The sequence below is a fragment of the Ursus arctos genome, unplaced genomic scaffold (genome assembly GCF_023065955.2).
Source record: "Ursus arctos isolate Adak ecotype North America unplaced genomic scaffold, UrsArc2.0 scaffold_30, whole genome shotgun sequence".
Classification (NCBI taxonomy): domain Eukaryota; kingdom Metazoa; phylum Chordata; class Mammalia; order Carnivora; family Ursidae; genus Ursus; species Ursus arctos.
Genome location: NW_026622986.1, coordinates 18,046,461 through 18,062,781, shown reverse-complemented (window position 1 = coordinate 18,062,781; position 16,321 = coordinate 18,046,461). Strand labels below are relative to the sequence as shown.

General features: G+C 35.8%; 1 protein-coding gene across 3 annotated transcripts in view; it reads right to left on the bottom strand.

Moving 5' to 3' along the window:
• NEBL (nebulette) overlaps positions 1-16,321 on the bottom strand; it is a 336,480-nt gene that overhangs the window by 115,455 nt on the left and 204,704 nt on the right. The window contains exon 1 of one of the 3 annotated variants that reach the window (XM_057304697.1): positions 10,514-13,453. The exons of the other annotated variants lie outside the window; for them this stretch is intronic. The gene's annotated coding sequence lies outside the window, so the exon portion shown is untranslated. Of the gene's footprint in view, positions 1-10,513; positions 13,454-16,321 lie in introns of those variants that run through there. 3 annotated transcript variants of the gene reach the window in all.

The window sequence follows — 16,321 nt, the reverse complement described above, 5'->3', positions numbered from 1 at the left end:
TTAAATACACTGTGTATCTGGAATTTATGAAAATTCATAGTGAAGAAATCGCTCCCAGGTTTGTTAGTTTAATGAAGAAAAATAGTCAAGGGAAATACATGTGTGTTATATATACCGCCCAATAAATGGACTTTATGTTAAATGTGGTTAAAATATAAATTTCACACTTCCACATTTCTACAATTCCAAGTCTATTACTGGAATGCATCTATTTTTTTTCTACTCTTTCTTAAATAAGTGATATCAATGCTTCAACAGAAACCTTAAAACATCCAGTTAGTATACCTACGTTCAGTAAGGATTTGTTTTACCCTGAAATCATGATTTCTTTCTTGTTTAAGATTTTACTTATTTATTTGAGAGAGGTAGAGAGCACACAGGAGCAGGAGTTGGGGGGGGGCTGGAGGAGAGAAGGGGAGTAGGAGAGGGAGAAGCGCAACTTGGGGCTCAATCCCGGGACCCTGAGATCATGACTTCATCATAGTTGTAAGCCAGAGAAAACAACAAAACTAATCCTCACAAGTTCAGAACTTTTGAAGCACTAATTTCTGCATCTTATTCCAATTGTTTCCATGGAGTGTCTTCCTGCATAACTCAAAATATAACATCATATCGAAATAGGATCATAGTTAAAGCAAATGTGTAATTAAAACAGCTGTATAGTGATGTCTTAAAACAGTCAGTACCCTTTGAATAGTGAGAACTAGTTGAACATATGTTGGGGGTAATTTCTGAGTACTTTATCTTCTTTATTATTTAGTATGTGTGTGTCTGTCTTCATATATTTCACCATGCATCAATATTTTTGTGTGCATTCTATGGGCCAGGAACTATTTTAATATCTGCAGATAATCAATGAACAAGACTGATAAACATCCCTACCCATCTCTCCTATGTCAATCACATATTCGTTATCAAATATTGATTGAGCATCTACTTTATGCCATGAGCTGTAATAGTATTGCATTCAGGGGAATTTCAGATAGTGAATAAACATATGATAGTCAATATTCACCAGTATATTCAGTGAAAAATATGAATTTTCTTTGACTATGACAAAATTTGTGGGACTTACAAAACCTACATTTTAAGAAAGTTGTGGCATGTTTCAAAGAATTTCTATCGATGTTCAATTAAATTTGTAGATGTCAATTTTCTTTTTTTTTTTTTTTAAAGATTTTATTTATTTATGTGACAGAGAGACAGCCAGCGAGAGAGGGAACACAGCAGGGGAGAGGGAGAGGAAGAAGCAGGCTCTCAGCCGAGGAGCCCGATGTGGGACTAGATCCCGAAACACCAGGATCACGCCTTGAGCCAAAGGCAGACGCTTAACGACTGCGCTACCCAGGCGCCCCTGTAGATGTCAATTTTCTATCCTGTTTTACATTCTACATCTATAGATGCTTTTCTCCATTCTTTTTTTTCTCAGATTGCGTGTGTGAAATTTTCCTTCATAACCCCAATGTGTTTGGCATATTTTTGATTTGTTCCTAAAGTGGCATCCCTCAGGCCATGTCTATCTGTGATGTTTTAACTATTTTGAAAATCATTCTCTGGAGCAGCTCTGTCTAGTAGAAATACAATGTGACCTACGTATGTAACCTTAAATATTTTAGCTGCCACATTAAAAAAAAAGAAACATATTACATTGATTTTATATTTGATTCAGCTCATTTTATCCAGAATATTATCATTTGAACGGGTAATCAATACGAAAAGTACTGGGATATTTTACATTTTTTTATACAAAGTCTTTGAAATCCAGTTGCATTTTAATTTTACATTTCCAGTACATCTCAATTCGGATGAGCTCTTATTGGATACTGGTTATTGCTGCACAGTGTAGCTGTATGTAATGTTATAAGACTGTTAATCATTAGCTCTTTTTCATTTTGATTGTATATACCTTAAATGTGAAAAAGATACATTTAATATTAAATTTCTTAAGATGAGAATTTCAGAATCCTAATAAGCAAGCAATAAAAACTGCCATTTAATTTCATTTCCAGACCTATTTAAATCAGTCCTCTGTACGGGAATGTATTTTATTAAAGGTTTAAATTGTTCTTATAAATAATGAATTAACTCTTTAAATGATGTTTTAATTAACTTCACCAAAGGTGTATTTTCAAAATGCTATCTTGTTTCATTAATGAGAATGACATATTTAAAGTCGCAGCCGTTTTCAGGATAAATATTCACTCTTTAATTATCTATCTAATAAATAGATAATTATATGAGTGAATAATATTCACTCTTTATTTCTCTACCTAAATACAAAAAGTCCAAATAGTTAAATACCTTCCATTGCTTCTCCCATTTTTAACTCATCTAACCCAATTTAAAACACACCAGCGATTGCTCATCAGTTTGGCCAGGTAAATCCTTTTTAAACCATGTTATAAAGCAATGTTACAATGATACTTTACTAAAGAGACTGATGAATCATTTAAAGAAGCAAAGTGTTTTACTGAAATGAAATTTTTTTCTATTAAAAGCTTTAAAATTTCAAATTCTCAACATAAAAGCCCTTGAACAATGAAGGGAAACACGGTATCTCTTATTTCTGTTCCGCAGAGGACCCAGTTTCTTTTCTCGATGGAACCAGCTAGGATCTTCAATGATATCTAAATGCAATGAAGTCCTTTGAATCAAAAATACTGTTACATGAAGTGATATCCAAGGACTTAAATTATATTTGTGCTATCCCTCACCCAAGCTCTGCTGAAAATTCTGGAAAAAGTTAAACTCTATGCAAAAATGGAAGGCAGTCAAGAACTCTTAGAAGCTCCCTGCTTGGTACTAGGAGAAGGCACAAAAGGGTGACCACTGTATACCACGCACTGTACTATGGACTTTACACATAAAATCCCATTTAATCCTCACAACAACCATTTCACAGATGAGACACTGGGACCGGGAGTGGATAACTTGTCCAAGTTCTCACACTAAGAGATTCCAACCCAGGTCTGTACTGCTTCAATCTGCATAAAATCTATGGAAGCATAGAGCAACAAAACATTCAATGACTTTTATTTCTTTCTGGTAGTGATATTATTATTATTCTCTACCATCTTTTTCAATTTCCAACTTCCAAGGAATTGTCATTACCGAGAGTGATTTAAAGGAAGAGTGCTTGTAGTATGGGGACTATTGGGTTCCTGCAATTGGCAAGAATAAGAACTCCCCAGCAGTCAGAAACGATGGTAAAGCAGATAATAATGAAAGTATTAGGAGCATCCAGGACCTGTCAGGAACCTAAGTTGAGAAACTTTCCTGATTTTTATTCATTAATGGAAAATTTATAAGCAGTAGTAAGCTGGAAAATGGGAAGGAAGGAAGGAAGGAAGGAAGGAAGGAAGGAAGGAAGGAAGGAAGGAAGGAAGGAAGGAAAGGAGGGAGGGATGGAGGGAGAGAAGGAGCACAACTGGCCCAGATGAGTTGACATGAGCCAGCAACACGAAACACTGTAAGTAACAACAATTAAAGCCTATATCTCACAGTATATGGACCAAAGGCTGCCAGTCTAGACTTATTGTGGTGATCATTTAGCAGTGTATACAAAAATACTGAATCAGTGTGTTCTACACCTGAAACTAACATAATGTTATATGTCAATTATGCCTCAATAAAAATTTTTTAAAAACACTAAAAATTGAGAATATTTCAAGTATGCATCGAAAATAGTGTGATAGTAGTGACTTTTATAGTATGCATTCCCTTATACAAAACTGATAAAGATGATTTGCCAAAAAAGTGAATTCTCTAAACTTACACTAGAACATTAGGAAAAAATTATCCTAAAATATAAGGACAATAATTGTGGTAAAGAAATGCACTCTGAGCTGAAAATTCAAAGTTCATTTAACGAGAGAGTTTATTTTTTAAATGTTTGTGTTCTGGCCATTTCTTGTAAATCTAACCATTTTTAAAGCACAGAATAGTTTTTGTATGACAAATTGTCCGATAAAAGTGAACTCTTTAAAGAGTAATCACACTATGAGGGGCTCTTTTGTGTCAAAATTTTTACTTAAAGTTTGCTGTAAAGTTTACTTAAGTATAAAGTTTGCTACATTAACAAAGTAGCAAGGACACCTTTTTCTGAAGATTTTAAGCTTGATACCAGACCACTATTATAATCCTCTGCAATAATTTTTCTACAGAACTATCACTACATGTGCATCTGATCAAGGCTATACCTAGTTCCTTATTTTAAGATTTAAAATCACTATATATGTATTTCCTTTGATAATTCTTTATGATATTTACTTACTTTCTCTTGTATAAATAGTCATGAGTTGGGGAAACCTCAGATTTTAATTTAATCAGAATAAATAGCTAAATTGTATTCTCCTATATTAAAATATTCATATGTATGGACAACACTTATTACAATAGCTTTAGATTTGCTTATTAACAAACTTTACAAGATTTTTTTTTTTAAAGAGATCATTTAATTGCCGATTAAGTGTGGCCAACTCAAAATACAAACGTTCCTGGAAAGGGGTAAATTATCGATATGATAAAATCTAATCTTCTGGGATAGATTGCTGAAGACTTTATTATAAAGAAAATTATGCACAGTTTTATGTTTTAACTAGTACTTTATTTAACTTACCTTTTTAAATTATACTTTAAACTCAGTATTGTATTAATTTCTTTTTTCTTTTTTTTACTTTTCTAAAACACAGCAATAGCAAATGTCCTTTTTAAACAAATCATCTTTGTTTAAATATTCAAAGGTTTAAAGATTTATGACGTTAGGACTAACTAGTTTTCAAAACACCATCAAAAAGTGTATCTTTCACAGTACATGCCAGGCTTTTATGATGTTTCTATTTCAGAGGCAGGATCAGTGATTGTATTTGGAGCCATGTTTGACAAAGATTATAACTGACTCATGAACTATGTTACAGGGAGGCTTCTGCTCAAGTTCTTTATATTATACTGAAAAAAGAACACATGCTTGAGATTGTATTCCACGCTGAATTGATAACAGAACATTGTGCTGTTTTCTAGTCTGGCAAAAACACTATGACGAACTAGGCAAGAACGAATAAAGCACAGAAGAGATTAGAAGCCACTAACTTCTCACTGAATGAAGATTAATTAACCATCATTGGAAAAAGGGTGAATGCCTGGAAGCAGCACTTCCAGTGTGCAGAGCGCAAAGAGCACCGGCCACACGAGGAGGAGGCCTCTGATCTGAGTTTGAAACCCCACGCTGCTAGTGACCTGCCCTGTCATGGTGAGTGTGTCATTTGAAGTCTTTGGTTCTTTATTTTCTCATCTGTCAAGAATTAGATCAGTCTCTTTGGGTTCTGCGATTGTATGTTACCAACTTTATCCACTAATCGCTGGGGTACAAAGAGTTCAAAGATAAAAACATCATCTGTCAACAAATTCTTTTATCAAATCACTTTTGGTTTTGGTAAAAGTGGAAGTGAAGTAAGCTGTATTGAATAGTAGACACTGTGCTAAGTCCCTTACTTATCTCAAGGCACATGCATCAACTCTAGAAGATAAATACTTCCATGATCCCCAAACTGAAGCTCAAAAAGGTAGAGTAATTTGCTTAAAAGTAACATCAATAGGACTAGAACCAAGATCTCCGGTACGTTTACGTATCCCCTCACCACATAAACCCATCGTGAGTTTTCAGACCTGCGATGTTATGCAGCTGGAATCTACTTTTAAAAACACCCCTTGCATTTTGACTACAGATCAGAAACCAACCAGGTATGACCGAATGGCTAATAAAGCATAAGATATTTATAAAACCTATTCCCATATACGTCAATTTGTTTTTAACTGCTACAAAGAAACAGCCTTTAAACAACCACAAGGACATTTTCATGGTCTAGTCTAAAAACTACAGTATTAACTCAAGGTATCCATATATATGAAAGTATAAGTGGGTTCCATGCGCACATAAAATGGGGATGTATCCCAAGGCATGGGAAATCATCAGTGATGTAGCTATGCTGAGTATATTCGTGGATATGTGTTCCAAAATCGATATAAACATAATCAGTGGGAAATTAAATTCTGATAGAGCCAAGAGCACGGCTTTGGAAAGCTTTTAAGCGTTTATCTCCACGATGATCTCATGGGGAGCTCAAGCTTCTTTTCAAGCAATGACACTGTCCAAAGCTCTAAAAAGCAGATATTTATCTTACCATTCAATATGTTGCAAGAGTTTCTTGGCAGTTTGACTCAATATGAGAAAATAAAGTTTTCATGTCATCACAAATGGGGAAAGAAATGGTTATCTTAAGCATTTGTCCCTTGCCTTGTCCCTCAATTTAATTAACATTCTCTCTCAAGGTTATAACAATAACTTTTCTTATTCTTTACCCTACTAATATTTTAGTTCTGTAAATATGAATGTGAACATGAAAAAATAAAAATCACTTTTTGCAAAATAAGTTACACGACCAACACAACTTTATAATAGTTCTGTTTAATACTTTCAGTTGTACTACCACATCCCAAAGGAATGCTTGGAGACTGTGGCTTACAAGAAGAGTAAATCAATCAATGGCAGTGATACATTTGAAATATAAATGTATATTGCCCATCTATATAGTATTTCCAAATAATTCAGTATTTGAATCAAAATATCCTTACGTGAACTACTATGTATAAATGACTATGTTAGGCATCGCAAGAAATAGAAAACTGAATAAAATCTAGCCTCTCACAGAGATGAGGCAATTAAAGAGTACACTAAAGCTATCAGAGAATTGAAGAGAGCTGTGAGGGTTCAGAAGATGGAAGAAACCAGAAATATCAAGGAGGCCTTACTCAAGGAACACTCCCTTTGATCTGCACATTACGAAGATGAGCCAGTTTTTCGTGAGAAAAGGAAGGATGGAGAACAGAGCATAAGCAAAGACAGCAGAATAGCCAGACGATGGTCCCCATGAGAAATAAGTGCAGCGTGCATAAAGGAGGTGCAGGAGTAAGGAATACTAGAAAAGCTGAATAGGACTGCTGCAAATGTCAAGCCAACCATTTTATATATAATTCAATCAGAAATGTTGCATCTTGAAGTTGTAAGCAGAGGAGTAACCTATAAATCCAATATAGAAAGATTAATCTAGTTGTAACAGACTGACAGGAAAGGGAAGAGAATATCAGAATATTTCTGCAAAATAGCCCACACCAAAAATAAAGACCGAGACCAGGGTCATGAAGTTGCCAGAGGAGAGATGCTGGAAAGACGTAGGCAGAGCACCAGACAAGACGTGAAGAACAAGAGGCCATTCTAAGGTATTTCAAGTTGTTTGAAAAGAAAGGGAAGTGGGCTGGGGCATGGCACGTGGAGTCAAAGGTGGAGTTGTTCAGGTGGAGGATAGCCATCAGCGAGGTGTGCACGGTGGTCAGATTAGGGCACTGGCTCAGTTCAGGGACCGGGGTCCGAGCTCAGGGAGCCACAGGCAAATCGTGGAGAAAGCAAAGAGGACAAGTTTCAAAGGCATCTCCTAAAGAATGGTGAAGGGTCCTCCAAAGGCATTGCTGATGGTTCATACTGTACATTAAGAAAAAAGCAGTGCTGTACACTCCTCAACAAAGATCTCCTGTGAGACAAGGACAAATTTTCTCTTTTCTGTTTCTTACCAGTTCTCAAAAACTAGACTACTTTGTTTTAATGGAATGCTTCATTAAAAATATTTATTGAGACACCATTATAGGAGTTAGGAACTTGGAATACAACCATATTTATTATCTTCCCAAAGGTGCTTTTAAAACCGTTTACATATTCTCATCTGGTTATAAAAATGATAGATGTTCACAGTTTACTGGAAATAGCAAAGAGCATCAAAACCAAGTGTTTGAAATACTGCATCAGGAATTGCTGTCAAATCTTATCAAATGCTTTTTCAGCGTTAGATGACTTTTCTTATTTGACTTTTTTATTACTATCAACAGCATATTAATTTTATGATATTAACAGATATCCTAGTATCTAACCATCCTTGCATTCTTGGGTAAAATATTACTTGCTCTCAGTAGATTATTCTTTAAATGAAGATGATTTCAGGGTGGCTCAGTTGGTTAAGTGTCTGACTCTTGATTTTGACTCATGTCATGATCTCAGGGTCATGAGATCGAGCCCCATATCCATCCCAGCATAGAGCCTGCTTAAGATTCTCTCTCTCCCTCTCCCTCTGCCCCTCCCCCTGCATGCTCTCTCTCTCCCACTCTCTCTAAAAAAAAAATGAATATAATTTCATAGCATTTGTTTATATAATGATATATAAGTAATAATGCACATTTACGTTCATGACTAGGGTCATTTATGTTCCTGAACTGGAGTTTTCTTTGGAGGCTATTTCCTTTTTTGGGTTCTATGCCAATTTATGTGCTTTTGGAATGGCTGTTCCGTGAAAACAGGACAGACTCAATGATAAAGCTACATTAATTGTGCCAATAAATTTACCTGTGTGAACCATGCTCAGGTCCCTGGCTCTCATTAGCAGGCTGTGAATCACATGACCTGACTATCAGGCCATAGCTCGTTAGACCGGGAGCAGACTGCGCTTGGGGAGATGAAGTGCACTGGCTAGCCAGTGACTAATAAGAATATGTTTTGTGAGTTTGAACGAGGAGACATTTAGCTGTAGACAAGCAGATGGTGGTGAGTGCTGGGGCTCCAAGGGCAGGTAGACTTAGGCAGGTGGCTGTTTTTCAATCAGATGCTGAGAAGCAGGCTAAGAAACCCTGTGTTCAGAGAAAAGCAGAGACCAAGAACCATACAATCCCTAAAAGAGACAGTGATTTGCTTTCTAACGACTTCACAATCCCATGAAGTCCAACCTCCTTGTTGGAACTTTTTTCTCTGACATTATCACATATCCTTCCTATATATCCTTTTTTTCTTTAGCCATTCCTTGGAATCGAACAGCCCTAAGACAATATCAGGGACAGAAGCCTTTTAGAAAGGTAATTGTTTCATAATATTTTTCAATGTTTTCCTTGGTTATTGCTTTGCTCAGCTTTTCTAATTCCTCTAGCATCGATTTTGGAGGTCTACAGGTTTCTTTCAAAAATCCATTTCCTTTATATTTTCAAGATTTATTAACATAATGTCCTCTCATGGGTTTTGAATTTAATGATCATCTAATTGAATTCTGAGCTAGAAGAGGTAACTACACATCCAGAAAGATGTTCTAAACTTGCAAGGAATGTATGAGAGAGTAAAAATAATGGAAATGGGGATTTTAAATTATCAAGACAACTTTAATAATAAATTTAATATACACTGATGAGTCTAGCTCTCAAGATTTACTTTTTATATATTTTCTTAATAGAAGTTCTTTATAGTACAGAGCAGGGATCTAATAAATGGAAATACATGAACCTATCATTACAATAATATTTCACGAAAAAAATACTTTTAGACAGTTACATATACAAAGCACCAGGCTTTGCAAATTTTAAGATTGATGCTTTAAATTGATTCTGCAAGCTAACAGAACGTATTTATATCCAGAGAGTAAATGAACATTCTATTAAAAACATAATAACTAAAACTCATTTCCAAATGTTATCATAACCTTATCACTTAGTTATATAGCATAGTAAGACATAAAAGACTGCCTTTCTATGATAAATCCTGATTAACTAAGTCATCCCTTATTTCAGAAATAGCTAGCCTTTTATTTCCTAGGTGAGAAGTGAAACATAATGAATCACCAGGTGATTAACCAGTCATCTAGTCTGACAAGATATTTGATGAGTACAGATTACTAAATGTCAGAATTCTAAAACGACAGGCAAGAACCGTCGCTTGTGGAGTTCCCAATTTCTTAGTCTACGCAACCCTGAAATGTAACTATACTGGAACAGCAAAAAAGAAGGGGTGGAAATAGAAGGAAAATCCATTTTATTTTTTTGAATATTTTATTTATTTGAGAGAGAGAGTACATGCACAAGCAGTGGGGAGAGGTAGAGGCAGAGGGAGAAGCAGACTCCCCACTGAGCAGGGAGCCTCATGCAGGACTCGATCTCGATCCCAGGACCCTGGGATCCTGACCTGAGCCGAAGGCAGACACTTAACCGACTGAGCCACCCAGGGGCCCTGGAAAATCCATTTTAAATATGAAAAATTTTAAATGTAGGAACATCTAGTGTCTTATTATGAAATCTTTCTCCAGCAGCTCTGAAGAAAACAATTCAACTTGCAAATACTCCCTAAAAGCTTCTAACCTTGTTTAGGGATAAAATGTGTCCCCAGCTGAAGCTCCTTAAGGCAGCCGACTGTTTTATTCTCCGCCACTAGAGTGACAGATCAGTGATATTTAGAACAGCATCTACGCATCTTGCACCGCACTGACTAGCAAGAAAAATGATTAGAATGCCAACTAATATTTTTTTAGTCTTAAAATTAAAAAAAAAAAATTTAAGAAATAAAACTTTACAGATCTATGGATCTATAGTAGCACGTGAAGGTAATTTATAAGTAAATATAAAATATGCTGGGGAATGAGCTCAGGCTCTTACTTACTGATAGGAACAGCATGGTGGAAAAGATGAATTCAGGGCACTAAATTATCAACCTCCCGATGACCAGAACTACGCTGGTTTACCCTAATAATCCAATGTGTACCTAGAACAGAACGGATAAGAGCATTAACTTTTTACAAAATTAAAAATCTGCTCGTGAATCCAAAGTCTACTGTTTTGTTGTCTCCCAGCTACACAGACACAGGCAAAGTGACACTTAAAATGTTGCCAGCAAAACATGGTCCTCTGTAATGGACACTAATGTAATTTCACGCTGCCCTGATACATTTCATTCATTTCTCTCTTGAAAACGTCCTCTCCACCATTTCTCCAAGGGAACAAATGTATAATGGCAATAGGGTTTTTCTCTTTCTTACTGATATGTTCATTGATGTCACAACGAAAGTAAACGGTGGGATAGGTGTTGCTGAGCTTGTTGGCAGTTTGAAGCAGTTCAGAAAATGGCTATTTTATTTACTTTTCACTGCACATCCAGCTCCAAACTATCGCCAACTTCAGCCACTCGCTACGTATCACATATCTCATCTCTAACTCGGAATGTGGAACAATCTGGATCTGGGAAAGGCTGGAAAAAAATCAAGGTAGTTATGCAAATTTTGATATAAACAAAACTTGCAGGGAGATGTTCAGCCAACATAGAAAAGGAAACTCCCTCTGAACATCATATAAAATGCGTGAGCAGCAAACGTATCTATAAAATGAATGTGTTTTTCTTCCTCACACTGGCCCTCTTCACGGTTATTCTATTTTATTTTTCAAGACCCTTCTTTGTGTAGATGCTGAGATCTTATGATGAATATTTGAAGGAAAAAGAATAAGAAAAATATTTGTTTAACTCCCCCCTCTTACAGCCTGGTATAAACAATTTCATTATGTTAAAAGAAAGGTGATACTATAAGTGGAATTTAATATGATCATCGAGGAAACAAAGACAATCATTTCTGCTAAGGTATTAGGAAAATAATACAATCCGAAATGATCTACACAGAACACAATGAGCACAGTGGTTAAGACACAGGTACCAAGGTTAAACACCACGTTAGAATCCAAGCTCCAATCATTTAGCAGCTCTGTCAGGTTGGTCAGATTATTTAACTTCCTCATCAGTAATACTAAAATAATAAAGACTGCATCCCTAGTTGGGTTTTATGACAATTAATGAAGGTCATGTATTTAAAGCCCTTTGATCAACGCACTTAAATAAGTGCTTAATAAATCCTTAATTTTATTTTCATTCTCTCAGAACTGTTTCCACGTAACATGACCATAATAAAGCAAAAGACTATGCGTTTAGAAATTCTGGAAATAATTGAACAAAATACTAACATATTTCTGTGGGTCAGTATTTGGGTTCTCCAAGTGTTCTAAAATGCATACATTATCACTAAAAATAAACTAAATCATGTGTTATTTTAAATATTCAAAACTAAGAAAATATTTTGTGGCAAGAGATGGCATCCAACTATGATCTAGTTCCTTGCTAAGAGACTAATCACCCATATTTTCTGAGAAAATCATATCTTTATGAGAAAATCATTCAATGTGTTAGTTGAGAACATGGGTTCCAGTCCCACTGCTGACCCCTGGGTGATTTTGGATGAGTTTGTATAACCTCCATAAGCCCTGCTTCCCTTCCTTGCAGAAGCAAATAATAAATGTAGCCCATGCATGAGTTATCTTTAAAAATGCTTCCATTTCACACTTCCTGTTTTTATAAACACAGGAATCATGTCACCGTGACTTTTGTTTAAAAAGGATTTTTTAACACCTATTATAAAGCCTCTATTATTAGAACTGTGTGCTACCGGAGCATTCATACGTGGAATGGGATCAACGGTCCAGAGACAGACCCAACTGCATATGATAAAGAGCATTCCGGTCAGTGGGGAAAAGGAAAATGCCTTAGTAAATAATGTTAGAACAACATGGGAAACAAGTATCATTGGATCCACTCCTCAAGCCCCACACCAAGATAAATTCTAAATGAGACCTTAATGTAAAATATGAAACTGGGGAAGATCACAGGGAGGGATTACTTTATAACCTGAAACTGGGAAACCATTCCTAACTCAAAATCCAGAACCCACAGGGAAAAGAATGACCATATAAAGATAAACTTGACTACATAAAAATTAACATAAATAACATAAAATTTACACATAAAAAATAAAACACTACAAACAAAATAGTTAGTGGAGGGGGGTGGGTAGTAATTGCAACAGATCTTGAAGGAATGACAGCCCCCATAAAAGGAAACTTAAAAATTCAGAAGGAAAGCTCAACCACCCAATAGGGACAAAAGCTGAACATACAAAGCAGCAAGTTCACAGCAAAAGAAATGCAGATGGTCCTCAGCATTAGACAAGATGCTCGCCTTTGCTAATGATAAAAGAAGTACAAATTAAAACATGAGGCCCCATTTTTTACCTTTCGAATTAGCAAAAATTCCAAAAATGTACAAAATAGTCTGACGGTAGGACTGTGGAGAAGTTGGCCCTCTTGTATACTACTGTTGGGAACACAAAATTATTCAACTGTGATGGCAGCAAACTTCGCAATATCTAGCAAAATTACAGATGCATTTACTCTTTGACCCATCAGTTTCTCTTGGAAAAATCAACTCCCAAAAGTACTGGCAAAAAATATGAGATGATATATGTACAAGACTATTCATTACAAGACTCATAACAGCAAAAGACTGGAAATAACCCAAATGTCCATCAACTAGGGACTGGTTAAATAAACTATAGCATAAGCACAAAAAGGAGCTATCTAATCCATAAGGCAGATCCCCATATACTGCTATGGAGTGCTTTCCAGGATACACCAAGAAAGGAAAAAAGCACAGTACAGAGGAGTGTGTGCTGAATGTTAGTTTCCATTTGGGTTAGAAAGGTAATATATGCTATATAAACACAGCTACTTACATATTTTTTTAAATAAAGAATAAACTAAAACTAATAAAAAGGAGAAAACAGAACAATTTTTATGAAAGAAAGGGATAGAACAAGATGGAAGAAGTGAGCTAAAAGTGAGAACCTTCCAATATACTTCATTTCATATATTGATTTTGGAAAATCATGTAAACATTGTATATAGTTCGTATTGCATTAATAACTCAAGAAGACAAAAATAAAGCAACCTCTAAAATTCAAAATCAAACTGAAATAAATGGACCTAACTATACATCGGTTTAAGTAGCATAACCACACAGAAAAGAGTTCTTTTTAGTATTTTGCCATGATGTATTCACTATATTTGGTACCAACAAGGTTGTTATTTTATAAATAGTATATTTTTCTCTTTCTATAAAAAATGCATTTGACTAGCTCTGTTCCCTAAAGATGTCTAGAAGTAGTGACAATGCAGTAAAAACTGGTAATCAAAATATCAAGAAATTATTTTCAATCTATCTTCATGAACAATCCGAGATAATCACTGATAAAGTGAATTTGTACCTTTTTTTAATTCAGGAAACAAATGTCTAAATTTTATCTAAACTGTTAAGAGAATACACAGTCGTCTGTTCCATGGCAAAGTTTTCAGATCTAAGGTTAAATTAGAAAAATAAACCAATCTTGAGAAAATACAAAGTGGAAGGTATCACAAACCCACATGTCAAGCTATACTACAAATCTGTAGTCATCAAAACAGTATGGTTCTGGCATAAAAACAGACACAGAGATCAATGGAACAGAATAGAGAACCCAGAAATAAAGCCATGATTATGTGGTCAATTAATCTTTGACAAAGGAGGCAAGAAGATGCAATTGGGAAAATACAATCTCTTCAACAAATGATGCTGGGAAAACTGGACAGTTACATGCAAAAGAATGAAACTGGACCACTTTCTTACACCATACACAAAAATAAGCTCAAAGTGGATTAAAGACCTAAATGTGAGGCCTGAAATAATAAAACTCCTTAAAGAAAACAGGCAGTAATCTCTTGGACATCAGCCCTAGCAACATTTTTCTAGAAGTCTCCTCAGGTAAGGAAAACAGAAGTAAAAATAAATTATTGGGAATACACCAAAATAAAAAGCTTTTGCACAGCAAAGGAAATCATCAGCAAAACAAAAAAGCAGCCTATTGAATGGGAGAAGATATTTACAAATGATATATCCAATAAGGAGTTAACATCCAAAACATACAGAGAACTAATGCAACTCAACACTACGGAAACAAATAATCCAATTAAAAATGGGCAGAGGACCTGAATAGACATTTTCCCAAAGAAATACAGATGGCCATAAGAAGATGTTCAACATCACTAACCATCAGGGAAATGCAAATCAAAACTACAAAGAGATATCACCTCACACCTGTCAGAATGGCTAGTATCAAAAGACAAAAAATAACAAGTGTTGGCAAGATTGTGGAGAAAAGGGAACCCTCATGCACTATTGGCAGGAGTGTAAATTTGTGTAACACTACAGAAAACAGAACGGAGGTTCTTCAAAAAATTTTAAATAGAAATACTATTCCACTACTGGGTATTTACCCAAAGAAAATGAAGACACTTATTTGAAAAGATATTTGCACCCCTATGTTCATCGCAGGATTATTTACAATGACCAAGATATGGAAGCAACCTAAGCACCCAGTGATAGATGAATGGATAAAGAAGATGTGATGGGTGTGTATATATATTATTTTAATTATATATTTTTATATAATTTATATATAATTTACTATATACTTATATATAGTTTATATATGTATAATGGACTATTACTCAGCCGTAAAAAGAAAGAGATCTTGCCATTTGCAACAACATGGATGGATCTAGAGGGTATTATGCTGAGTGAAATAAGACAGTCAGAGAAAGACACACACCATATGTTTCATTTAAATGTGGAATCTAACAAACAAAACAAACAGACTCTTAAATACAGAGAACAAACTGGTTGCCAGAGGGGATGGTGGCGGAGGGATGGGCAAAATGGTGAAGGGGAGTGGGAGGTATGATATTCCATTTATGGAATGAATAAGTCGTGGGAATGAAAGGTACTAGGTAAGGAATATAATCAATGGTATTTTAATACAGTTGTATGGTGACAGATGGTAGCTAGACTTGTGGTGAGCACAGCATCACCTATAGAATGGTCGAATCACTGCGTTGTACATCTGAAATTAATGGAATATTGTGTATCAACCATACTTCAATTTGAAGGGAAGAACAAATTCACACACACACACACACACACACACACACACACACACACACACTCGGTTAGTCTCCATTTGCCTCCACCTCAGTCCCTCCCCTTCTTCCTCTCCCGCTCTGTCTCAGAAGGAGAGCCGAGCGCACTGCTTCTCCATGACTTCCTTGCAGGCTCTATTCTAATCGAGTCTGACCAGTGGAAAGCAGGGACAAGAGACGAGAAGAAGAGAAGGGAGAGGAGGGGGTATTTCTTCCCCTCATCCATTCTCCCATGGTGCCTGCCTCTGGTAGGAGCTCTGTCCTCACAGCTACAACACCATGATTCCAAGTAATCCGTGGGCTTCAACCCAAAGGGGGGTCATGACCCCCTGACTCTCTGGGCACCTCACCATCTCTTGCCTTTTCCCTTAGCCACCCCCAAACCTCAGTAAAGTCTCTTTATTTGCTGTCACATAGGTTTACTCTGTTTTCTGCTGAACCCTGACCAATGCAGGAAGACACACACTGCTATCCTTATATATCCACGTATATACGCACATACCCCTGCTCTCCTATATGTATACAAACACACACAAGCTCACATACACATACATATAAATACATATACATGAACATATGTGTG